The sequence below is a fragment of the Palaemon carinicauda genome, chromosome 3, assembly GCF_036898095.1.
Source record: "Palaemon carinicauda isolate YSFRI2023 chromosome 3, ASM3689809v2, whole genome shotgun sequence".
Lineage (NCBI taxonomy): Eukaryota > Metazoa > Arthropoda > Malacostraca > Decapoda > Palaemonidae > Palaemon > Palaemon carinicauda.
Window position 1 is genome coordinate 187,902,912 of NC_090727.1, and position 27,500 is coordinate 187,930,411.

A 27,500-nucleotide genomic window follows, 5' to 3' on the forward strand; every position below is an offset into this window, starting at 1 on the left:
TATCTATCTATCGCCGATTTTGCACCTTATAGGAATTGAGAATCCTTTTCCTGCAGTAATATTTCGTCCTGATATAGAGAGAATGAAGTGAACCGTTTCCTTTAGAATTACCACTGACATGACGCAAACCTCTCCATCTTCCGTGACGGAGGAGAGAGAGGGACCCGGATAGAAGAGTACCCCCCCCCCCCCTCTCTCTCTCTCTCTCTCTCTCTCTCTCTCTCTCTCTCTCTCTCTCTCTCTCTCTCTCTCTCTCTATAGGGAAGAAGGGTGTTGGAAATTTAAGGCATGCCCTTGTAAAATTGCATTCGATATACTTAATCGAGAGAGAGAGAGAGAGAGAGAGAGAGAGAGAGAGAGAGAGAGAGAGAGAGAGAGAGGCTTACACACACACATACACACATACTCACATACACGCACACACACACACACACACACACACACATATATATATATATATATATATATATATATATATATATATATATATATATATATATATATATATGAAGAGACTACGGTACAATTCCAGTACAGGATGAGGTAGAAATCTATTTCTATTTCAGCCCGTTATAATGATTTACATCCATGTATATATATATATATATATATATATATATATATGTATATATATATATATATATATATATATATATATATATATATATACATATATAATTATATATAATAGACGCACACCGACTCACACACACACACACACACATATATATATATATATATATATATATATATATATATATACATACATATATATATACATATATAATATATACATACATATATATATATATATATATATATATATATATATATATATATATATATATATATGTATGTATATATATATATATATATATATATATACATATATATATATATATATATATATATATATATATATATATATATATATATATATATGTATATATATATATATATATATATATATATATATATATATATATATATATATATATATATATATATATATATATATATATATATATATATATGGCTGTGTATACACAATATGACATAGAAGTGCGCATTCTCATTTCACGAGGACCAAGGGTAATGTTAATGATGAGGGAATAATGACTGAATCCTATTCTTGGGTGACCGGAGCAGTAGAAATGGTCACCTGATAGCAATGGGTTGCAGTTTGGGTCCAAATGTATAGAAACAATTTATGATAACCACGGATTTCCTTGCATTGCGAATACCATTACGTCCAGGCTATTGCAAGCGTGAAACTTCAAACTTAAACTAAGTTAAATTTTTAAATCCTTACGGAGATTCGGAATGCAAGAATACATAATACTTCATATTCGAGGAATTGGAGAAAGACTAGCTTTTTCGGCCAGGACATTTTGAAAGAGAGATGGTCGACCAACCATGTTCTCCCAATTTGTGGGAATTTGCTTTCATGCAGTGGCATTAAAGATTTAACTCACAATATATTTTTCTTACAGAGTAAAGAACTATTTCATCATTCTTACAAAGAAAACATTGCATTTCACACCTGAATACCATAAGCAATCAACTGTGACCAAGTTTGAGGTCACCAAAATCAAATTGTTCATATATATTTTCCAGTAATAAGAAAATGTAGGTAGGCTATTTCATTTTTCAAACGTATTCAGTAAAGCCAAAAAATTTATTAAATGTTTTAAAATCAAAGTATACCCTTGATAAGAAATCAGCACTATGATAATGTCTTCCATCTTTCATTTAATTCATTTTTGGAGTGATATTGGAATGACCTGAGGTCAGACTGAAGGCTTAAAAGCTAGTGTCCTTCGTCTACCTTATCTAAGAGGAAACGGGGTCAACTATAAAAGGAATTTGGATAAATAAAGCAAGATCATCTACAGCCACAATATTGTTCCATTTGTTTAGCAAATTTTGTTGTTGTTGGAGCCGACTGCTTTTACTGTCATTGTAAAACTTTGTAACAAAATATGTATGCTTAAAGCCTATTCATTAACATGTATATACATACACAGGCATATGTATGAATACATATAGTTGCTATTAGGTCGTATATGTATATATTATAATTATATTCCAACTTTTAGAAAAACGGCCTTTATTAATTAGGTGATGATTATGTAGAAACTGTTATAAATATGGCTAAAAAGTAGCAAGGTCTCTGATTTTCTATTATTTGGTTATAGTCATAGATATCCAACAATAGATGCCGCGAGACCCACATCACCCAATGGTAGCACATACGTGAATACCGCAGCCATCTTGCACCGGGAGAGATGAGCGGTGGCTAGCATGGTATTAAATGTAAATAAGTGTTGCTTACACATTTTAACTTAATATATATGCATACTGCATCGACATTTACCTACTTTCCATTTTGATATGTTACATTGAATAAATAAACATCTAAATATTATTATTTACTAATGTATATATACATTTATATATATACATATATATATATATATATATATATATATATATATATATATATATATATATATATATTATACATATATATATATATATATATATATATATATATATATATATATATATATATAATATATATTTATAGATATAGAGTATATATATATATATATATATATATATATATATATATATATATATATATATATATATATATATTATATATATATATGCATATATATATATATATATATATATATATATATATATATATATATATATATATATATATATGTATATATATACATATATATATATATATATATATATATATATATATGTATATATATACATATATATATATATATATATATATATACATATATATATATATATATATATATATATATATATATACAGTATTTATATAGTATATACAGTATATGTATATATATATATATAAATTATATATATATATATATATATATATATATATATATATACATAGACTGTATATATATATATATATATATATATATATATATATATATATATATATATATATATATATATATATATATATATATATATATATATGTATATATATAGTATACGCAGCATTTGTATATGTATATATATATATATATATATATATATATATATATATATATATATATATATATATATATATATATATAAATTATACATTATATATGTATATATATATATATATATATATATATATATATATATATATATATATAAACATACTGCATATGCTACCTAAGAGTGTTATGGATACGAGAGCAAGCTAAAGTAGAGGATATTCTAACAACTTGTAAGAAAAAAAAATAGACATGGCCAGGATAAATAATGAGAATAGATAGAAAAATGGGTCCCTAGAGATTGTAAAAAAAGCAGAGAAAGAAAGAGATGACAATGGATTGACGAACTAAGGAAGTTTGCGGGCAAGGACTGGCACAGAAAGACCATAAACAGACACTAGTGGAATGACATGTCTGTGGCCTTTTTCCTGTAGCGGACGAATAACAGCTGATGATGATGATGATGATGATATACTTACATATATATATATATATATATATATATATATATATATATATATATATATATATATATATATATATATATATATATATATATATATATATATACAGTGATGCCTCAGCATACGAAAGTAATCCGTTCAGGATACGGTTTCGTATGCTGATTTTTATGTATCCTGAGTCGCGTTTTACATGTAAATAGCCTAATCCGTTCCAAGCCTTATGAAAAGACACCTTTTCTTTCATAAACACGCTAAACTGTAGTAATAAACATGCAATGCAGCCATTTCTATCATTCAATAATTAACCCAACTGTTAAAAACAGCCTAATCCTTTCCAGAAATCACCATGAGATTATTCAATAATGTAGTTATAGCCTAGTTATCCCCTCCAAGCCCTAAGAAAACGGTCCGTTTTCTTTACTACTGTATAAAAGGTACGGTACTGTATGTAAAGCATTTGGATCAGTGAAGGTGTATTGTTACCTGTACACCTAAATTAAGGGTTGATACCCTGAAAAAAAAGGTACTGTGCTCTCGGCGACGAGTTGGGATCTCGTAAGCCTTTCGTATCCTGAAAATTTTTTCTTATACTGGGGCATAAAAATCTTTGTATCGATTTTCGTATCCTGAATTTTTCGTAAGCAGAAACTTTCGTATCCAGAGGTATCACTGTATATATATACATACATACATATAACAAGGCACTTCCCCCAATTTTGGGGGGTAGCCGACATCATCAAATGAAACAAAACAAAAAGGGGACCTCTACTCTCTACGTTCCTCCAGCCTAACAAGGGACTCAACCGAGTTCAGCTGGTACTGCTAGGGTGACACAGCCCACCCTCACACATTATCCACGACAGATGAAGCTTCATAATGCTGAATCCCCTACTGCTGCTACCTCCGTGGTCATCTAAGGCATCGGAGGCAGCAGCAGGGCCTACCGGAACTGCGTCACAATTGCTTGCCATTCATTCCTATTTCTAGCACACTCTCTTGCCTCTCTCACATCTATCCTCCTATCACCCAGAGCTTCCTTCACTCCATCCATCCACCCAAACCTTGGCCTTCCTCTTGTACTTCTCCCATCAACTCTTGCATTCATCACCTTCTTTAGCAGACAGCTATTTTCCATTCTCTCAACATGGCCAAACCACCTCAACACATTCTTATCCACTCTAGCTGCTAACTCATTTCTTACACCCGTTCTCACTCTCACCACTTCGTTCCTAACCCTATCTACTCGAGATACACCAGCCATACTCCTTAGACACTTCATCTCAAACACATTCAATTTCTGCCTCTCCGTCACTTTCATTCCCCACAACTCCGATCCATACATCACAGTTGGTACAAACACTTTCTCATATAGAACTCTCTTTACATTCATGCCCAACCCTCTATTTTTTACTACTCCCTTAACTGCCCCCAACACTTTGCAGCCTTCATTCACTCTCTGACGTACATCTCTGACGTCCACTCCACCATTCGCTGCAACAACAGACCCCAGTTACCTAAACTGATCCACCTCCTCAAGTAACTCTCCATTCAACATGACATTCAACCTTGCACTACCTTCCCTTCTCGTGCATCTCATAACCTTACTCATATATATATATATATATATATATATATATATATATATATATATATATATATATATATATACATATATATATATATATATATATATATATATATATATATATATATATATATATATATATATATATATATATATATATATATATATATATATACACACACACACATGGGATACGACCTTTTCGTCTAAAGCACTTTCGTCTAAAAGCACTTTCGTCTATAAGGCACTTTGGTCTAAAAGCACTTTGGTCGAAAGGCACTTTAGTCTAAAAACACTTTGGTCTAAAGGCACTTTCGTCTAAAAGCACTTTAGTCTAAAGGAACTTTTGTGCTAATAGCCGTTCTTCTAGGTTAGGTTAGGTTAGGTTAGGTTTATTAGCCAAAAGTATATTTAACCGGACAAGTCCTTATCCGCAAATCCTTTATGCCAAATTTATCATTAGGTAAAAGAACGGCTATTAACACAAATGTTCCTTTAGACTAAAGTGTCTTAAGACTAAAGTGTCTTTAGACCAAAGTGCCTTTAGATCAAAGTGCTTTTAGACGAAAGTACTATACACGAAAGTACTTTAGACGAAAGTCTAAAAGCACTTTAGTCTAAAGGAACGTTTGCGTTAATAGCCGTTCTTTTACCTAATGATAAATTTGGCATAAAGGATTTGCGGATAAGGACTTGCTTCCGGCAAGTCTTGTGGCCATAGGGCAACTTGACCCGCCTGGTACAGGTTACTGTTAAACACTCCATGTCATGAGCAACCTGTAAAGATAGATAATTTCAATGAGTGCAAGTCATCAAAAAATTGTCAATGTTAAAAATAGCATATAAGAGATATTCAATAAGAAATGTATTATAAAAATATTTCTAGAATGAAAATTTTCTACTGCACACAATATGGCTACTGCTACACTACAGTGGAGACTCATGCCAAAAAGTTCGGAAATCTTTTGGAGATTCACGAAATAATTGGAAAAGACAGTGTGGTAGAAAATGGAGGAAATGTGGCACATCAGTGGAACACCATTACCTCCAAAGTCGGTCTATGAGACAACCTAAGGTGGCAAATTCACATACCATCCTGCCTAAGCTGGCAGCGACTGCCCCCAAGGTGGCAGCAGCCGAGTCTAAGGTGACAGCTATTCCTAGCAACCATGGCATCATAAACTAACCTTTCAACACCCCAAGAATGTCAACAGATCGTGGCAGGGATATTGTCCAGTCAACAAGAATAAAGGGGACGATCCTATAAGGAAATAGTTCACAATCAGGGAGAAAGGCACAGGAATGAAAGGCAGTAGAGAAGTAAACCTACCTAGACCTGGTCATTATCATTAAATCAGGATGGTCAGGATGCCAAGAATTGAAAATTAAATGGATATTCTAACAGCCAGGCGGGATCTAATCAAACAACTTCAAAGGATAATGTTCCTCAGATATGGAAGAGGAAAAGGAGGTGTAGATAACCAGCCTAAGGCTGCAGCTAAGGCGGCTGAGGGAAGGGGAGTTCCCCCCATAGCCCACTCACATCCAATGCTAGAAGAACTCAAGCCAACAAGACTGGAAGCATGGACAGAAGGCAACACTTCTGCAGGGATAAACCAAGCAGGCAAAGGAGTCAGGACTCCACAGCAAGAGGTACATAGCCAAGGATGAGAAGCTGCAGTCATAGACTAGGCAACTGCTAAGGCGGCAGAATAGAATCCCGAGGGGTACTAGCTTTCCGCCTGGATAGGGTTAGGCTATAGGAAATACTGTGCAGGCAAGCCTAGCCTACATAGCAGATGAGAGAAACTCAAATGCTAAGATAAGTAGACTAGACAAAGGAACTGTAGTTCCTAGGACAGTAAAGGGTTATGGTCTAACTAGGAAGGGGAAGGGGAAACTAGACCACACAAGAGTGGTCTCTAAGGCGGCAAAGAGAATTAATCCAGGGAAGGAATAAAAATTTCGCCTACCTAGGGCTAGAATAGATAGCCAACAAGCTATCCTATCCATCTATATAGCAAAAAAGGACACTTCCGTCACCAGAGATCTGGACTGGGAGGGGAACAAAGTTCCACAGCAACTAGACGCACCAGCAAGCACAAGGGTAGGATGGGGGAGGAAGGGAGACTCAGAAATTGGTGAGGCGGCAAGACAGGAAGGCCTATCTGTAGCATTAGAACTAATATGGTGTTCTAAGGGGGTCTGCAGTAAGAAGCCACACAGAAAGAGTCCTCACAACTGGCCGCTAACATACCAAAAACTAAGGAGGAAACATGTTCCCACAACCTGTGCCGCCTGGCCAAACACACAGACTAAGTAGATGAGTGAATAATAGTGACCCTAAGACAATTATAAAACACTATCTACTGCTCCCAGAAGGACCTTCATGACTGCAGATCCCCACTATGACATATCAATAGTATGGGAGGATGACAAACCACTATATATGGCATCTATAGACTAAGAAAGCGTTTGATTCTGTCAAAACATCAACAATAATGAAACCCCTTAAAAAAAAAAGGAATAGAAGAATCTTATGTTAGAACACTGGAAGATATCTATACATGAAGTACAGCAATCCTAAAACTACATAAAGATAGTGAGAAAATTCCGATTGAGAAAGGAGTTAGAATTTGAACAGCATTAGGAAATGTACGAATTAATGCTAATGCAGAATACCGTAACAACTTAATATTTGCGGATGACATAGTTGTGTTCAGTAAAACGTGGGAGGAATTACAAAATAATACAGATTTGAATAGAGAAATCAGAAATGTAAGACTGAAAATGAATATGATTAAAACTATGATTTTTTTCAATGAAAATGCAGAGACAACAAATAAGAGTTATGGACGAACCTCCACAGATTATTAATGAATATACGTACTTAAGACAGACAGTGTTTCCCCAGGACACAAGACCGAAATTAAAAGAAGGATAAGCATGGGATGGAAAGCATTTGGTAAAGAAAATGAGATTATGAAATGTAAAATGCCGCTTTCTCTAAAAAGAAAAGTATTTATTGAGATGGTCCTACCAGTATTAACTTATGCATCAGAAACTTGGAGCCTTACTAAAGCCTTAGAACATAAGTTAGTTACAACTCAAAGAGCTATGGAAAGCATAATGATGGGAATAACACTAACAGACTGAAAAGAGCAACATGGATACAGGAGCAAACTAAAGTAAAGGATATTCGAACATGTAAAAAAATAAAAAGAAATGGACATGGCAAGACATACAATGAGAATGGCAGACGATACCTGGACATTAAGAATAACGGAATGAGTCCCTAAGATTACAAAAGAAGCAGGGGAAGAGAAGACGATGGATTGACGATATAGTTTACGGGTGTGGATTGGCACGGAAACCCCATTAACCGACACCAGTGGAAAAAATGTGTGTGTGTGTGTGTGTGTGTGTGTGTGTGTGTGTGTTTGTGTGCTATTTGCTTTTTTAAAATACCACAGTCCGAGTGTTCTGAGAAATTATCTCACACACCGTAAAGTCATTTTGACGATACGTGAGCAGCTAACGTATAATCTTGGTAAAGTCTCGCGGGATGATAAACTTAGTTGCGTTTTGACAGGCCATCTGGGAAACGTGGTCCTTGGTCAAATTACTTAGTTATAAGATCTATTCAGAGCTTTTGTTTCTAGTTGTGGTCAGTTAATTTTTAAGTGAAATACCCCTTGTGCTCCAATATTACCAAATATAATTTCAAATTCATATGTCGATATATGTTTTCCATAATAATTTATGTCAGGTTGAAAAGTTCTTGTATGCAATAACTTTGTTTTTATTAGTTAGGTTTGCTATCTTCTTTAATTTTGGTTTCAATTCTAATAAATTCCCCTGAGTATTATATTATCATAAAAGGAAATAACTAGATGTGAGACTAAATGAAATTTAGGAATAGGTCTACTAACGCACGAAACCACGAATTAAAATCTAGCATCATATTTATTTTTTCTCTTACTCTCACATAAAAATCTGCGATTAAAACAGGACAAAGGACTAAAAAGTAATTTTTACACATTAAAACCTGCCTTTTGGGAATCTCTCTCTCTCTCTCTCTCTCTCTCTCTCTCTCTCTCTCTCTCTCTCTCTCTCTCTCTTTCTTTTACACCCATACGCGCGCGCGCAAACATCTGCGATAAAACATACGACAAAGGGTTAGAAGTAATCTTTCTATTGATTCCTATTACAAAGATACAATTAACATTACTCAGCCAACACATAAAGTAATTAAGTCAGTCGCTCTATCTCTCTCTCTCTCTCTCTCTCTCTCTCTCTCTCTCTCTCTCTCTCTCTCTCTCTCTCTCTCTTTAAAGTTATTAGCGACAAGATTATCCGTGTGAAATAGCAGGTGACAGGAATAAGGGAGTCAATTTTCGTAGATCATCTTGGTGTCTTGGCCTCTATCTCTTATGCCCCCTGTTCATGCCAAGTGCCGCCTTTCGTTATTCCTGTCTCATTTTGTCTTCATTGTTGTTGTTTGGTTGATATTGTTGTCGTTATTTAAGATGACTTTCATCCTGTTTCTTCACTGTCTTGTTTCTTTTACTACCTTCATCGTCTTTCTATGGAGGCCTGTCTTCCATGATGTTTATTTTACTTGTTATTTATAGCCCTCTTACTTGTTCTTCTTGCTGCCTACCTGGCTTTCTAATGCCACTTTCCAACTTGTCTTAATTGCCTCCTTGATTTATTTCTGTTGTTTTCCTTGCTTTTGCTGCATTCCTTTTTTCGCCACTTTCCTGTTTTTTTTTTTTTTCTTTACTGTTTTGGTGTTACATCATGATCGAAAACTAACAAATACAATTGACTGTAGAGTTGAGGGAAGAACCTCTGCTAGCAGACATAACTGAGCAAGACTTCCTGAAAATAGGGTTCTTTTTCGGAATTAAAGCTCACAATACTAATGAATTAGCATGATAATTCTTGCTAATTTAGCAAACTTTATTGTGTATATTGTTAAAGGGTTTCTTTAATGATTTTGACATAGGAAAAATCTATTTTTGAGTGAGATAGCCATGCCGTCCTGTTGGAAGTTCTTCATTAGCAGCTTCTATTAGGGATATTTCTGCGAGTGATATACCAGAGTAATTTACCTTAGAGGTATCAACGGAATTCCAATCTCCGGAGCAAATATCCCAAGAGATATCATGTATAAATTAGGGACAAGTTAATAACAAGCCATGGTCATCCTTCCCCGAATAGAGCTAACATTGTCTCGAAAGAAAGGTGAGGGTAGGATACGTGGGCAGGAGAGCCGTTACAACTCCCGAACTCATTGTGCTTCAACTAACACGTTTCCTCTTGAAACATTCCTGGAGCAGATATGGTATGAAAGAGGTCCCGCACTGAGAAATGGGAGGGGATGGAGAAGTAACGGGTGGGCCATCAGAACGACAAGGCTATCTCACTCAAAAATAGATTTTTCCCATGTCAAGATCCATTTTTGGGGGCTCGAGCCATGTCGTAACGATGAAAGTGCACCAAAGAATTATCATTCTCAGTTGTGGCCAGAAGAGTTTTAAACCTGCAACTCCATAGATATAAGCATACTTCCTTCAACATTGGTAATTATGGTACAGAACGATCAGAGTAAGAGAAGTTTTGTACAAAAGTAGGAACAAAGTAAATCAATAGAACAGTCCCAATGAAGAAAAATTTGTCTCCAGTAGATGAAAAGACCGAAGCCTATAAAAGGAGGGTTACAAATTTTGATATATTACTTTTATTTTATATAGTTAGCAGGTCCAAAGAAGGAAACGCAAAATGGAATAGTAGTCTTTTAATGTTTCTGAAAGTACATGCACGTAGTAATAATACAACAAAATATACAATACACACACACACACCCACACACACACACACATATATATATATATATATATATATATATATATATATATATATATATATATATATATATATATATATATATGATAAATTTTGCACAATTAAATGTGTTTTTCACATTTCAAATAAGCAATACATTTTAATACATTAAAGTCTGGATTCTCATACCGACCTCGGGATCAGAGCCCCAAGCAAAATCACTCAAAAGACTATAGCATCTGACCGGCCATGTTTCAAACCCTGGTCCAGGATACTTGTATGACAGTGACACTACTACTTAGCCACGAAGAAAGATAAAAGTCAATGACAATTCTTCTGTACATCTACCTGTCGAATTAAGGTTTTTTGTACGCAAAATTGAAATCAACCCATCTTCACCATCATAGCTAATTGGTAGGTTTGTAACTTGGCATTCGATTAATGATAAATTTTGCACATTTAAACGTGTTTTTCATATTTCAAATAAGCCAAATATTTTAATACATTAAAGTCTGGATTCTCTTATTGACCTCAGGATCAGAGCCCCAGGCAAAATCACTCAAAGAATATAGCATCTTACCCGCCGGGTTTTGAACCCTGGTTCATGATACTTGTATGAAAATGACACTACCAATTAGCCACGAAGAAAGATAAAAGTCAATGACAATTCTTCTGCACATATACCTGAAATCAACCCATCTTCACCATCGTAGCTAATTGGTAGGTTTGTAACTTGGCATTCAATTAATGATAAATTTTGCACATTTAAACATGGTTTTCATATTTCAAATAAGCCATATATTTTAATACATTAAAGTCTGGATTCTCTTACCGACCTAGGGATCAGAGCCCCAGGCGAAATCACTCAGAAACTATGGCATCTGACCAGCCAGGTTTCGAACCCTGGTCCAAGATACTTGAATGAAAGTGACACTACTACTTAGCCACGAAGAAAGATAAAAGTCAATGACAATTCTTCTGTAAATATACTTGTTGAATTCAGGTTTTTTGTACTTTGAATTGAAATCAACCCATCTTCACCATCGTAGTTAATTGGTAGATTTGTAACTTGGCATACGATTAATGATAGATTTTGCACATTTAAACGTGTTTTTCATATTTCAAATAAGCTATATATTTCAATACATTGAAGTTTGGATTCTCTTACTGACCTCGGGATCAGAGCCTCGGCGAAATCACTCAGACAATAGCATCTGACCAGCCGGGTTTCGAACCCTGGTTCAGGATACTTGTATGACAGTGCAACTACCACTTAGCTACGAAGTAAGCTAAAAGTCAATGGCAATTTTTCTGTACATATACCTATTGAATTTAGGCTTTTTGTACTTAGATTTGAAATCAACCCATCTTCACCATTGTAGCTATTTGGTAGGTTAGTATCTTGACATTCGATTAATGACAAATTTTGCACATTTAAACGTGTTTTTCATATTTCAAATAAGCCATATATTTTATTATATTAAAGTCTGGATTCTCTTACCAACCTAGTGATCAGAGCCTCAGGCGAAATCACTCAGAAACTATGACATCTGACCAGCCAGGTTTCGAACCCTGGTCCAAGATACTTGAATGAAAGTGACCCTACCATTTAGCCACGAAGAAAGGTAAAAGTCAATGACAATTCTTCTGTAAATATACTTGTTGAATTCAGGTTTTTTGAACTTTGTATTGAAATCAACCCATCTTCACCATCATAGTTAATTGGTAGGTTTGGGACTTGGCATTTGATTAATAATAAATTTTGCACATTTAAACATGTTTATCATATTTAAAATAAGCCATATATTTCAATGCATTAAAGTCTGGATTCTCTTACCGACCTCAAGGTCAGAGCATTACAGCATATCTGACCAGCCAGGTTTTGAACCCTGATCCAGGATACTTGTATGACAGTGACACTAACACTTAGCCACGAAGAAAGATAAAAGTCAATGACAATTCTTCTGTACATATACCTGTCGAATTCAGGTCTTTTGTACTTGGAATTAAAATCAACCCATCTTCACCATCGTAGCTAATTGGTAGGTTTGTAACTTGGCATTCGATTAATGATAAATTTTCCAGATTTAAACGTCTTTTTCATATTGCAAAGAAGCCAAATATTTTAGCTACAATGGTGAAGATTGGTATACAGTATATATATCACTAAGAAGCTGGTTTAATCACACTACCAGCAGCCACCAGGAAGTGTTTAATCTCATCGAACTGATGTAGGTAATGTTTGAAGAACACGCTTGAAAATTTCCATCCTGTGTAAGCCTGCAAAGGACATAGATTGGAAAAAAATTAAGGAAAGGGCAACTTTTGTAGGGTCATGACCCGCTGGAATACTTTCCGGGTCTGCCCTTCTGATGAAGTAGGTGAGTTTGGACCTTACCTGTTTCAGAGAAAGATTAGATCCTGTCCTCTCCCCTTTAACCCTGGAAAGGTATGATGGGTCGTATGCGACCCCTACAGCATTTTCAAAACCTGTTTTTTCCCCATAAATCATCAGCTGTCTCGAATATGGAAGTGATCGACCTGCAAGGGGTGACTAGTCTACATGCCATTGTCTGCTTTAGGACTGATTTTCGTCTAACTTCCCTCCTTCCCCGTTTTTTTACTCCCCCCCCCCCCCCCCCAGGGGTCTACCTCGACCCTGAAATACCTAAATAGGGGTAAGTGATCAAACAGCAAAGTTATTACATAATTATAAATTGTCGAACAGTGTTGATACTTGTTTGGTTCTTTATAGTTGGAGAGTGTGGGTGGATGGTGTGTCTACCACTTGCATGACATTGGTTTTGGCTTGGATACCATATATTGCCATGAGGTCCATTTTCCCTCAAATGCTAATTTCTGAATTTTTTTTTTATTTTTAGCAAATTTCTGATATTTTTCTATTTATTTTGAATTTATCTTCAATAATGACCAGCAGGCAGTATTCCCTCGGCATGAATGTCATCAACACACTTCTAATGGAGTTAAAAAGAGATGTTGATGACACCTTGAAATTTACATACCCATTCTTCATTTCAAATGGTAGATTGGGCTGTAAGAGTTGTTGCGGTCTGTGGCCATTTTGTTGACATACCCGAAAGGTTAGTTGGCATATCTCTATATATTCTTGTTCTGTATAGAATTCGTGATGTTTTGGTATATTTTAATGCATGAATATCATATTTTAATGCATGAATATCATATTTTATAGGAGATACAATGATTTTCATAAGAAATTTACATTGTGAAACTAGGCCGTCAAAAAATGACCTTTAGATTTCACCCCTGATATAACAGTAAATTACATCTTAGTGCACATTTTATTATGTATTTCTGTTCTAGGATAATATGAGTTTATTCTATAAAAAAATTAGCCTCTTCCTATTTCCTTTGGGTACCCCAAAAAATTCATGAAATTTGGACAAATTGTTTTGGCCAAAAAAAGTTACCCTTTTTTTCTCATTTCAGATCTTGACTTCTATGGGTCCAACTCATTTACAGCAATTACACGCTGTTGCTTTGCCATCTAAGAAGGTGTCCCTAAAGGGATTTATGTGTATATGTATATTTTAATTTTTTGTGAATATTCACGTCTTCTTTTTTTTGTATACTTAAATTTTTAATATATTTCCAATAAATAGTTATTTTTTTAGATGGGTATCAGTTATATTTTCAGTAGTTTTTAGCATTCTTTGAAGTATTTTTAGCAAGTCAAACAATACAGATTGATGCATAACTAAATTTTTCCTGAATTATTTTTGGAGTCGGGGTCGCGCGCGACCGAGTATACCCTTAAAGGGGTGTCCGAGTAGCGTACCTATCCAGGGTTAAAAAGTTGACTGCCTTTTAAAGGCCCAGCTCTTGGATAGGTAGGCTTTAAGGCACACTCCAGGGGCACAGAGAAGGGTCCACTTGTAGTGGAACACTCTTCCAGGGCCCCAGCGTTTCGTGGGAAGTTCGTTTTTCGCCAAAAATGCCGGATCTGGATAAAATTTTACCTACCCCGAATCCAAGAATTCAATATGGCCATCCTCCCTTGAAAGGGCCACAATCTCACTGACTCTAACACCAGAAGCCATAGCAAGCAAAACAATTGACTTTTGAGAAAGATCCCTCAGAGAGGTAGAGGCATTATCTATTGAAGAGGCAAAGTGAAGGACTTTATCCAACGACCATGAAAGAACATTTGGAAGAGCATTAGGTTTCAGTTTAGCACAAGCCTTTGGGATCTTATTGGACAGCTTGCTATTGAGTTTGATATCAAAAGCATACGCGATCGGTCTAGTTAGTGCCAACTTATATGATGCAATAGTTGTAGAGGCTAGACCTTGATCATGTAGTGAAATAAAGAAAGAAATACAGAAGTCCATAGAAATAGAAGAGGGCTGATGACTTTTCACGAACACAACCCATTTTTTCCAGGAAAACAAATATTGTCGTTTCTTGGTATTGGACTTGTACTCTTCTATGTAGTCAATTCTTTACCTCGCATCTCTCAATTTCTTTTTTGAGCCGCGAGAGCGGGAAAATCATTAGCTGAAGGGTTTTCATTATACCAGAGGAAGCGAAGACAGTCTTCCGTTGTACATCCTGGGACAACCCTGAATATGGTAGAGAGATCTGAAGGGGTTTGAATTCCAGAACAAAATGATACCAATTGCTCTTGGGCCACTTGGGAGCCACTAGAGCTGCTGCTCCCCTGAAAATCTACAGTTTGTTCAGTACTTTCAGTAGGATGTTGAATGGAGGAAGTAGATAGATGTGAGACCATTGGTTCCAAACCAAAGACATCGCATCCATTTCTGTCGCTTACGGATCTAAGTTTGGTACTACATACCAGGAAAGCTTCTTGTTGAAGCTCGTCGCAAAGAGATCAATTTGCAGTTCCGGGACTTGCTCTAGAATGAAACAGAATGATTCTGCATCCAGAGATCATTCTGTTTCCTGAGGCTTGGATCTCGACAGGGTGCCCGCCGTCACATTGTGAATTGCTGAAAGATGCCATTTCCTCCTTTTTGCTGAAGAGTGAATGGCTATGATTACATGATTGATCTGAGGAGATCTGGAGCCCAGTCTGTTGACACAGTGTACTGTTGTGTTTTTGTCGATGACCAATTCGTCTTTGGACATAGTCTCTTCTGAGTCAGAAACACTACCATAGCTTCCAGAACATTGATGTGAAACTTCCGAAATGCGATCGACAACTGACCCTGCACTTTCTTGGAAAAGGAGTGCCCCCCCTCCCCCCACAACAACATTGTTCCGAGGCGTCCGTGTGAATAGACACAGGAGGAGGAAGGTACTGTAGAGGGACGTAGTTCGATAGACTCTTGGCATTGGACCATGGCTTAAGCTGCTTCTGTAGTAAGACCAGGGTTTTGTGGCGAAGATCTCTCTGAGCATTGGATACCTTTCTTCTCCAGACTCTGTTGGCATCTTTGAGTCTTACTTTTAGGACTGGGTCTATCATGGCAGCGAACTGTAATGACTCCAAGACCCTTTCTTGTTGCCATCTGGTGAGTACTTTTGAATGAAGTAGGCACCTGGCAGAGTTTGCGATTTCCTTTCTCTTGCCTTGTGGTAGAGAGAGGGTGTGTGACTGTAGATTCCAGTGAAGTCGTAGCCACTGGAATTTCCGAGCTTGAGATAGCCTGGACTTCTCGAGGTTGATTTGGAAGCCCTCTTGGGCTGCTTGAAGACATTCCACCTTTCTTGCAGCCCAGATTAACCAGTCTTCAAGGTTTACCATCACCTGAAGGCCTCTGTTCTAAAGTTGTTGGACAATGGCCTTGACTAGTTTCATGAAAATCCTTGGAGCTATATTGAGCCCAAAGGGCATAGCTTTGAATGTGTAGGCCTTTCTTGCCAGTCAGAAACCAAGGCATGGGTAGAAGCGCTGACCTATCGGAAGATGCCAATAGGTGTCTGTAAGATCTATGGAGACGGTGTAGGTCCCCTGGGGTAGTAGGGTCCGTATTTGCAAGATAGTCAGCATCTTGAACTTGTCGTTCAGAATGAGTTTGTTTATTGGGGATAAGTCCGGAATAGTTCGAAGGGTGTTCAAATCTTTATTGGCCGTGCAGAATAGCCACCCTTGAAGGTTCATGGATTTTGTGCAATGGATGGCTCAATTTTAGAGAAGGTCCTGAACATAGTCCTCCAAAAAGGGGGTTGTGGGATGAAAGAACCTCTTGAACTGGGGTGGTTTCTGTCTCCATTTCCAGCCTAGCCCTTTTGAGACTATGCTGTGAGCCCAAGGATCAAACTCCCATTGATCCCTGAACAGAGGAAGTCATCCCCCACCAGAAGCTCCTCATTGTTGTTGCGAAGTACCAGTAACTTTAGTTGTCTCTAATTCCTCGGCCTCTAGTTCAACCACCTCTTCCAGACCTTTCCCTGTTACCGGAGCACTTCTTATGATCTTTGGCAGGGTGGAACATGGTAATAGCTCTCACATACACCGGGTTGACGGATGGAGACTAAAAAAGGTACTGCTGGGTAACCGTGTACACAGTCTGAGGGATGGTGGAAACTGAGGCTGTCGCGACACGAAATGATTTCCTTCCCTTAAAATGACTTCTGGGCCTCTTGCCCTTGGGTTGAGGTCCTTCATTGGGGGTAAATACCCCACTTGTCAAAAAGGCTCTTGTTCTCCTGAGCCACTTTGTCCATGACTTCTTTAACCAATTTCTCAGGGAAGAGGTCCTTCCCCCAGTTATTGAATTTGATTAGTTTTCTAGGTTCATGTCTGATCATAGCAGTGGCTGGGACATGTTCTCTACATGTTCTTCTGGCTAATATGAAAGCATGGAGATCCCTATGAGACATGATTAGGCGAGTCTTCTCAAAGACAGGGTGAAGATCAGATTTGGAATAGATTCCAATAACACTGGTTTACAAATAAATTGAGGTAAGCACAAAAATACCCGTTTGTACCTAATTTGGGGGTGCTGAATTCAAATTTGAAATCCGTTTTTACTCATCACCTCTAGTTTTTTTAGATATGCATAGTGTACATTTTGTGCATATACAGTACATAAAGGAGTATGTGCATTCAGAGTTAATTCTAATATTGTGAGACTTATGGCTTATTTTTTAGTTATTATGCACTAAATGTAAGTGATTGCATTACATTATATATATGATTATATATCAAGATGAATTTTTGCAGTTAGGGCATCAGGTCTCAAACCACACTCAGTAGTGCTCTGGTTGTCTCGCAGGTGGCGCAGGAGGTTGGTGTCCCTCAACTATCGTGTTACACATCTTTTGGGTAGCTAAATATTAGTATTATATTTTCCAATGCACATTTTATTGCCTTGAATATGATTTAGTTTTACTTTGTTATATTTTCAGATTCTCCAATGGCTTCAAGCACCTCAAAACATCGAGGATGCCTCAACAAGGCCAATTCTTTCTGCTACGTGTGTGGGGACTTCACAACAGTTGAACAGCGTCGAGCCATCATCTCCCTCCTCAGAACCGCCTACTTTCACTATTTTGACTGTGAAATTGGTGATCAGGACAAGTCTGGGCTCCACACATCTGTTGTAAACCCTGCTACAATGGACTAACTGCATGGTTTAATGGCAAAAAAGCAGCTTTCAACTTTGCAGTCCCGATGGTTTGGAGAGAGCCACGAAGCCACGCAGATGATTGTTATTTTTGTTTTAACTAATATAACTGGTTTCAATGCATCTTCTAGGAAAAAGATCAAATATCCCAACCTTCCATCTGCTATGAGACCCGTTCCCCATTCAGATGATCTTCCTGTACCCACACCTCCAGTAAATAAGGATCTTCTTTCCTCATCAGATGAAGAAATGCTTTCAATGGAGGATTCTGCCGAGTCAATATCTTTGGAAGATATTGAGTCTACATATTCAGGAACAAGTGGCACCGAGCCACACTGGATCATGCAAGAAGACCTGAATAATCTTGCTCGTGATTTGTATCTGTCGAAATAGCAGTCAGAGCTCTTGGCTTCTCGGCTTAAACAGTGGAACCTAGTCCAGGAAGATGTGAGGATCACCAGTCTCAGGAATCGGAACAAAGACCTTGCTTCCTTTTTTATCATGGAAAACAAGTTGTGCTACTGCACAAACATACCTGGCTTGTTCACGTCCCTTGGTTTGCCACATAATCCTTCAGACTGGCGTCTTTTCATAGACTCTTCCAAGTGAAGTCTCAAGGCTGTGCTTCTGCACAACGGGAATATATATATCCCACCATTCCCATTGCACAATCTGTCCATCAAAAGGAGTCCTATGGCAATATGGAGCTTCTTTTAGAAGCTATTAAGTACAGCGAGTACCAATGGAGTCTGTGTGGGGACCTCAAGGTCATTGGTCTTCTTATGGGTATGCAAGCAGGCTTCACAAAGTACTGTTGTTTTCTCTGTCTCTGGGATAGTCGAGCTGTATCCCAGCATTACAAGCAGAAAGACTGGGGGTCTAGAAGCACTTCTGTTCCTGGCGAACACAGCGTCAAGGGGAATCCTCTGGTGGACATGAATAAGGTGCTTCTTCCTCCTATTCACATCAAGCTTGGTTTGATGAAGAATTTTGTGAAGGCGTTGGACAAAAATGGTGCTGCCTTCCAACACTTGTCTACTGTGTTCCCAGGTGTTAGTGCTGCTAAGGTCAAAGAGGGCATCTTTGTCGGACCTCAGATCCGAGAAGTGTAATTGTGTCATCCAAATATATCGATTCAATCAGTGCTCTATATCTATCCTGTTTTATCTGTTATAAGCTGTTGCAACTCTTAAAATGTGCACATATATTCTCTATTTATACTAAAATGAGACTATTTAAAAGCCAGAAAACTAGAGGCGATAGAGCAAAACTATTTATAAATTCGAATTCAGTACACCCAAATTAGCAAAAAACACCTATCCCCATTCTTGCCTCTGACTTTTTTTTTTTTTTTTGTAAACCAGTGTAAGCATCTCTAGATAAGATTGGAAGGATAAAGAGGCAGAAAGTCTCTCTTTAGCTTCCAGTTCTCCCATATATAGGGATTTGGGAATTCTATGCATTTTCTCATTAAACTGTTTACCCCCGATGTATTTATCTAGTTTTCCAACAGTAAAGGTATGTTGGACGTCCTCCCAGATTTTCGAATCATAGGGAAGAGCTAGAGAGATAGGTTTACATTCCTCTAGCACTGGGAATGGCCTATTCTCCATTAATGCTTTCATGTCAAGTCCTCTGCTTTTAAAGGCAAAAGGGAAGACAGTATCCTTGGGAGCCACAAAAGTGGCCTTTTTCCTGCCAAGGGCAGAAAGTTGGGTATTGGTGAATTCAGCCAAAATTCCAACCAAAAGGGATTGAGCCTTGCCATGATCCAGAATGATTGCTTCCTTAGGGATCATATCATCCCTAATGGACGCTTCCGAGTTAAGCCTTACGTAGCAGTAAGGATAGCTATCGATTGATGGAAAGAACTTCCAATTTCAAAATGCTTGGAACCCAAACCATCCCCAATATGAAGGAACCCTTCGGTTAAGGCCATATGCTCAGCATAGCACCAAGGGTTCTTAACTGTGTATTCTAGTAGGCTTGAAGCTAGGGAGCCTTAGAAACAGATGTCTGTTGTAAAGCTTCTATCCTCGCTATTAGATCATATTTGGCAGTTAGATTCTCCACGCAATCTTTCATGGACACCATTAGTTCCAAGTTACTGGGAAGCGAAAATTTGTCTAACGTCGGAACCGGAGTGGAGTTGGAAGCTAGGGCTTGGGTAGAAAGTAAAGAGGCAATGGGAGCTGCACTCACCTAATGTACATCCAATGACTATTCTGAGGCTTCCATGGTCAGCAGGTTCCTCTCCCTCTTTGACGACACAGAAAAAGTAGTAGACATGTTGTTGGCGTCCAGGCTAATGACTTGCAGAGCGTCCCAGACTTCATATCCGCATGATCTGCTGGTACCGGAGGGAGTTGGACCGTCGGTAACTGGTGACCAAATACAGAGGAAACCTCAGCCTTGGGAAAGAGGAGGTTCTTCCGTTCCAGAAAAGGAAGATAAGGGACACCTTGTTGAGAGCTCGTCTGGAAGCCTCTTACCCAGTGTCAGAGTGTCCTCCGACATCGATCTTGAATGCCCAAGGAGACGTCAGTGACATAGAAGCCGGTTTGAAGGAGATCCGTGCAAACCCGGCAGTTGGTAGGGTCCCAGATTGCAATGGATCCATTGGAAATATAGCAATCATTGTGTTTCCGGCAAGTCTTGTGGCCACAGGGTAACTTGACCCGCCTGGTACAGGTGACCGTTGAATACTCCATGTCATCAGCGACCTGTAAAGATAAGACATTCCAATAAGTGTTCTTACGAAGCTGGTCTAGTGTAGGGTAAATATTTTATTCATGCATTTTACTTGTGCATTTAAGATGTGAGTTCCTCTCTTGTAGGTTTATGTAATTTTATGTAAAAAATTACATAAGACTTATGTCATTCATTTCATCGTATTTTTCATTCGTCAGTGTATGTAAATTTACGTTATTTTCTAAGAATTAACTTTATATATCCCGTATTCTGTTACGAAGTTTTATGCAACCTTGATTAGGTATGCTGTACGACACATGAGATTTGAACACGAGGGCTTATGTATTTTATTTTATTTTTTTTTTTTTTTTTTTGCACGAGGTATTACATGATGCTTATATTTCCACGTGGTTGGAATGTTTTTGAAAACCCCAGAGTTAGTTTTATCTTCTTCTTATTGTTTCGAGGAGGGAGGTGGGCAGAGTTAGCTGAGAGAGGGTTACCTCGCAAGCAAGGTTTGTTCTCTTGTTCATTTTACTAAGCTGGCAACATTGGCGCCACTAGAGCCTGCCCCCAAACTACAGGAATCTCTTAGAATCATCTACAAGTTTCAAGTCAATATATATGTGCCCCCAGGAAATTGTAAGCAGCAGAAGAGATCCAGCCTATCCCTTTGAAAGAGCCAACATCCTCTCTCCTCTCAAGTGCATCGAGTGTGTGCCCTCGCAAAAGTGAATAAGTTTTTATACAACATATATCGTGTGTAAGGTTCAAACGTTGATAAATCCATTGAATGGGATTTCAAGTGCATTGTGTTAACGTAAGTACTGGTATAAAATAAAATTTTATAACTGGCCTGTGAGATTTACGTCAAAACAGTGAAGTATATCTATTTTGGCTTAACTGTTCAGTTACCTCGTATGATCCAAAACACGTCAGGGTGCCAGTTACTTTTATGTAGATTTCATTAAGGGTTTAATCATTAGAGTGTTAAAGAGTCAACTATTGTCATTAATTATCAAAATTGAATAATTTTATAAATTAATTTCCAGCGAAACAAGATTTGTATGATTTTTTTTCAGAGTCTTTCTTTTGTCCTAATCTAAGTTTTTGGTCAAGATTTAATATTTCGAGTGATTTATTTTGGGGTTAATTCTTGTAAATTGCTGTTGTAATTTTCTTATAGAATATACATATTTTTGTACAGCGTGTATCATTTCGATCACCAATATTTCTTAATAGTCATTGCGCCTAATCCCTGACTAGAACCAAAGTAAGAGGTTGTTTTTGAATAGTTCTTAACAATTAATCTTCTAGTTTTGTTTTAAGAATAACGTAAGAGACCTTTGGATATTCAGTGTTTTTATACATTGTCGTCTGGGAGTTATATAATTTTCTCAGAGCTCTGGTATTAATTTTCAAGTGTAACAGATTTACAGTATGTAAAAATAAACAGGTGAGTTTGGAGCTCGGAAGGTTATGTAATTCTCCAGCCGTAACATAATAGTATATAAATATAACATTAAAAATCATATCTTCTTAAAATTAGTTAAAGAAATAAATTCTTATTTTAAAAATTATTGACTTTGTGAATTATTATTAATATTATTATTATTATTATTATTATTATTATTATTTTTATTATTATCATTATTATTATTAATATGTGTTTTGTGTTATCAATGGTACCAGTAGATTGGGTTTGTGCATGTATTGTACCACTATATAAGGGTAAGGGAGATGTGCATGAGTGTTGTAATTCAAGAGGTATTAGTTTGTTGAGTGTAGTTGGAAAAGTGTATGGTAGAGTAATGATTAATAGGATTAAGGATAAAACAAAGAATGCAATCTTGGAAGTACAGGGTAGTTTTAGAAGAGGTAGGGGTTGTATGAATCAGATTTTTACAGTTAGGCAGATATGCGAGAAATATTTTGCAAAAGGTAAGGAGGTGTATGTTGCGTTTATGGATCTGGAGAAAGCATATGATAGAGTTGATAAGGAAGCCATGTGGAATGTGATGAGGTTATATGGAGTTGGTGGAAGGTTGTTGCAAGCAGTGAAAAGTTTTTACAAAGGTAGTAAAGCATGTGTTAGAATAGGAAATGAAGTGAGTGATTGGTTTCTGGTGAGAGTGGGGCTGAGACAGGGATGTGTGATGTCGCCGTGGTTGTTTAACTTGTATGTTGATGGAGTGGTGAGAGAGGTGAATGCTCGAGTGCTTGGACGAGGATTAAAACTGGTAGGCGAGAATGACCATGAATGGGAGCTAAATCAGTTGTTGTTTGCGGATGATACTGTACTGGTAGCAGACATAGAAGAGAAGCTTGACCGACTAGTGACAGAATTTGGAAGGGTGTGTGAGAGAAGGAAGTTGAGAGTTAATGTGGGTAAGAGTAAGGTTATGAGATGTACGAGAAGGGAAGGTGGTGCAAAGTTGAATGTCATGTTGAATGGAGAGTTACTTGAGGAGGTGGATCAGTTTAAGTACTTGGGGTCTGTTGTTGCAGGAAATGGTGAAATGGAAGCAGATGTACGTCAGAGAGTGAATGAAGGCTGCAAAGTGTTGGGGGCAGTTAAGGGAGTAGTAAAAAATAGAGGGTTGGGCATGAATGTAAAGAGAGTTCTATATGAGAAAGTGATTGTACCAGCTGTGATGTATGGATCGGAGTTGTGGGGAATGAAAGTGATGGAAAGACAGAAATTGAATGTGTTTGAGATGAAGTGTCTAAGGAGTATGGCTGGTGTATCTCGAGTATATAGGGTTAGGAACGAAGTGGTGAGGGAGAGAACGGGTGTAAGAAATGAGTTAGCGGCTAGAGTGGATATGAATGTGTTGAGGTGGTTTGGCCATGTATAGAGAATGGAAAATGGTTGTCTGCTAAAGAAGGTGATGAATCCAAGAGTTGATGGGAGAAGTACAAGAGGAAGGCCAAGGTTTGGGTGGATGGATGGTGTGAAGAAAGCTCTGGGTGATAGGAGGATAGATGTGAGAGAGGCAAGAGAGCGCGCTAGAAATAGGAATGAATGGCAAGCAATTGTGACGCAGTTCCGGTAGGCCCTGCTGCTTCCTCTAGTGCCTTAGATGACCGCGGAGGTAGCAGCAGTAGGGGATTCAGCATTATGAAGCTTCATCTGTGGTGGATAAAGTGGGAGGTTGGGCTGTGGCACCCTAGTAGTACCAGCTGAACTTGGTTGAGTCCCTGGTTAGGCTGAAGGAACGTAGAGAGTAGAGGTCCCCTTTTTTGTTTTGTTTCATTTGTTGATGTCGGCTACCCCCCAAAATTGGGGGAAGTGCCTTTGGTATATGTATGTATGTACGTATTATTATTATTATTATTATTATTATTATTATTGAAAAAATAATTTGTGTCTTTGAATTATTGTAATCCTAAAATTGCCTTTTGAACTTTTATAATAAATATAAAGTTTTGACTATTTCTACTGTACATAATATCATAAAACTACTTTCAACATTTTTACGTAAATCTATAATTTTTTTTCTCCTAGAATTCATAAAGTTACAATTCTACTCACATTAGTTTCATTTTAATCGAAAAAAAAAGCATGTAAAACCAGAAATTCTTTAAATTGATGAAAAATGCATATGTCTTCGAAACTTAAAGCACTACGTATATGATCAACCTGCGTAACATCCAGTTTCCCTTATCTTCAACTGTATTTAAAAGGAAAAAAAAAATAGAATTCAATAATTTTCTCCTTCATAATTCATGAGTCTAAGATTTACTGAAGATACCAAGTTTTAAACCCATTGCATTTCGTATCCAGTAATCACCCATTCGGTGCTCTTCTAATGAGTGATTTGTCATTCTATGATAGTGATCTGAGTTTATGGCTCGTGATCTAATAGGATAAAAGTAGACAAGTAAAATCATGTCCCTTTATTTAAAATTTCAAAATAATTTGCATTAATCTATTTTTTTTTCTTTTTGCAAAGGTAAAAATCAAGGAAAAACAAAGCTAAAAATCAGTGAGGCATTTAACGATAAACCTCTTAAATAACATTGAAAAAAATTCTTAACATAATTCCAGACATTCTTTCCTCATAATTATAATAGTATTTATCAAGATGTGGCCGGAGTAGTTGATCATTAGAACATTCGGAAAATATATATGTATATATATATATATATATATATATATATATATATATATATATATATATATATATATATATATATATATATATTTTTTTTTCATCCAACTATGATAGTTCATTTGATTCCGTTGTACGTTCCAGACTTAACAATGGTGTGTACAATTTCGAAGTGTTAGAAATGTATTTCTGTCTCGACGATCAACAAAAGACTAAGAACAGTTAAAATAAAAACCCAAGGGCCGGTAATCCTGTTACCGTGATTTCTGTTATTTTTAATTTATGCTTTACTATCTGTTGATTCTGGGGAACGATTCCCTAGACTAGTCCTCCACGGTTATACTTCCCCTTGCCAGCAAATATAGCTTCGTCTATCTGCATTGGCTCGGAAGTAGACCCGACCATCTGACCTTTGCTCTGAAGTATTCATCCTTCCCGACATGTGCCAATCAAATAGTGGGGAATAAGATCGTCTTGTCATAACTTCAACATAGTTGATAGGATTTCATACACTCACACACACACACACACACACACACACAGAAAATACAAAATATCCAGAATCTTCAGTTCATCTTCGCATTTAAATCAGATTAATGAAAAGAAATAAAAAACAGTTTCCCGTACGAACACTATCAAAAGTCTGGCATCCTTTAACTGGATGTCTCACTACTGGTACAAAATTTTCATTAATATTTCCCCTTTTATTTTGCATTTTGCACTTAGCCCAGTTAATCGCAACAACTTCAGGATCATCTAATAAATTATTGTCACGAAAGCTAAAAAAAACAGCTATTTCTTCATTGTGTATAACGTTCCGTACATAATCTGCGTGGTTCAATATTTAATTGTTAGCATTCCAAATCGCAATGGATGTTCCAATTTCTAAAGACAATCTATCTTTTGTTTCTTGTTTGGTTGTTTAATGCAGTGTTAACGACCAACTGTCTCGTTGTTTAATGGAGAAACATGAGTAGACGACAAGACTATAGTGTTTATACCTAGCTAATTTGCTAAGTATAATGATTATATACTGGAAATCAATTTGATAACTCATATTGGAATAAAAACAACTCAGTATATCACCTATTGGAAGAGTGCCGATATTTTTTTTTTATTTGTTGGTTTTCTTGCGTTATTTGTTCAATATCCCATTCTATTATCCATCTGTTATTCATTGTTATGGAATCCATTGATTTATTAAATATTTCTTTATGCATTACCTTTTATTGCTTATAACAGGTTTTATTGGGTATATTTATCCCTCATATTTATTATAATTGCATCAATTTATCAATAAGGCCAATTTGTTTTCTGGCAGCTGCTGAGCTACGACGAAGATGGCTCGGACATCCAGGTGGTGACGAGCCACAGTCAGGACACGACCTCTCAGCTGCTGATCCACCGAGCCATTGGGAAGGATTCGGGAGGGTACACCTGCTCGCCCGCAACTGCTCCTTCGCATTCGGTCAATGTTCACGTGATCAACAGTAAGTGTCCCGGTGAGGTTTTGTTCCGGCCATGAATGTTCTAATGAACAATAAAGGATGTGTTGGTTAGATTAAAACCAGATGAAGGTGGTTTGAAGAAGGATCTTTAACAAGGGATCACATGCATTTCAATATGATAATTTTAACGGTGATACACAAAGACATATTCTGTATATTTAAGTATAGACATAGATCCATACTATAAGCATGTACAATACAGCGCTGGCTGAAATTGTAACTGTAATTATATATATACAGTAAAATGTTTACATAGAAACATATTTATGCAAACGTAGACACAACCACCAACCTTAAGTTAGGAAACGCAAGGAGAAATAGTAGCTGGTAAGTACACACACACACACACACACACATATATATATATATATATATATATGTATATATATATATATATATATATATATATATATATATATATATATATACATACATATATATATATATATATATATATATATATATATATATATATATATATATATACATACACACACACACATATATATATATATATATATATATATATATATATATATATATATATATATATATACATATATATACATATACATATATATATACAAATAAATATATATATATATATATATATATATATATATATATATATATATATACATATATATATATATATATATATATATA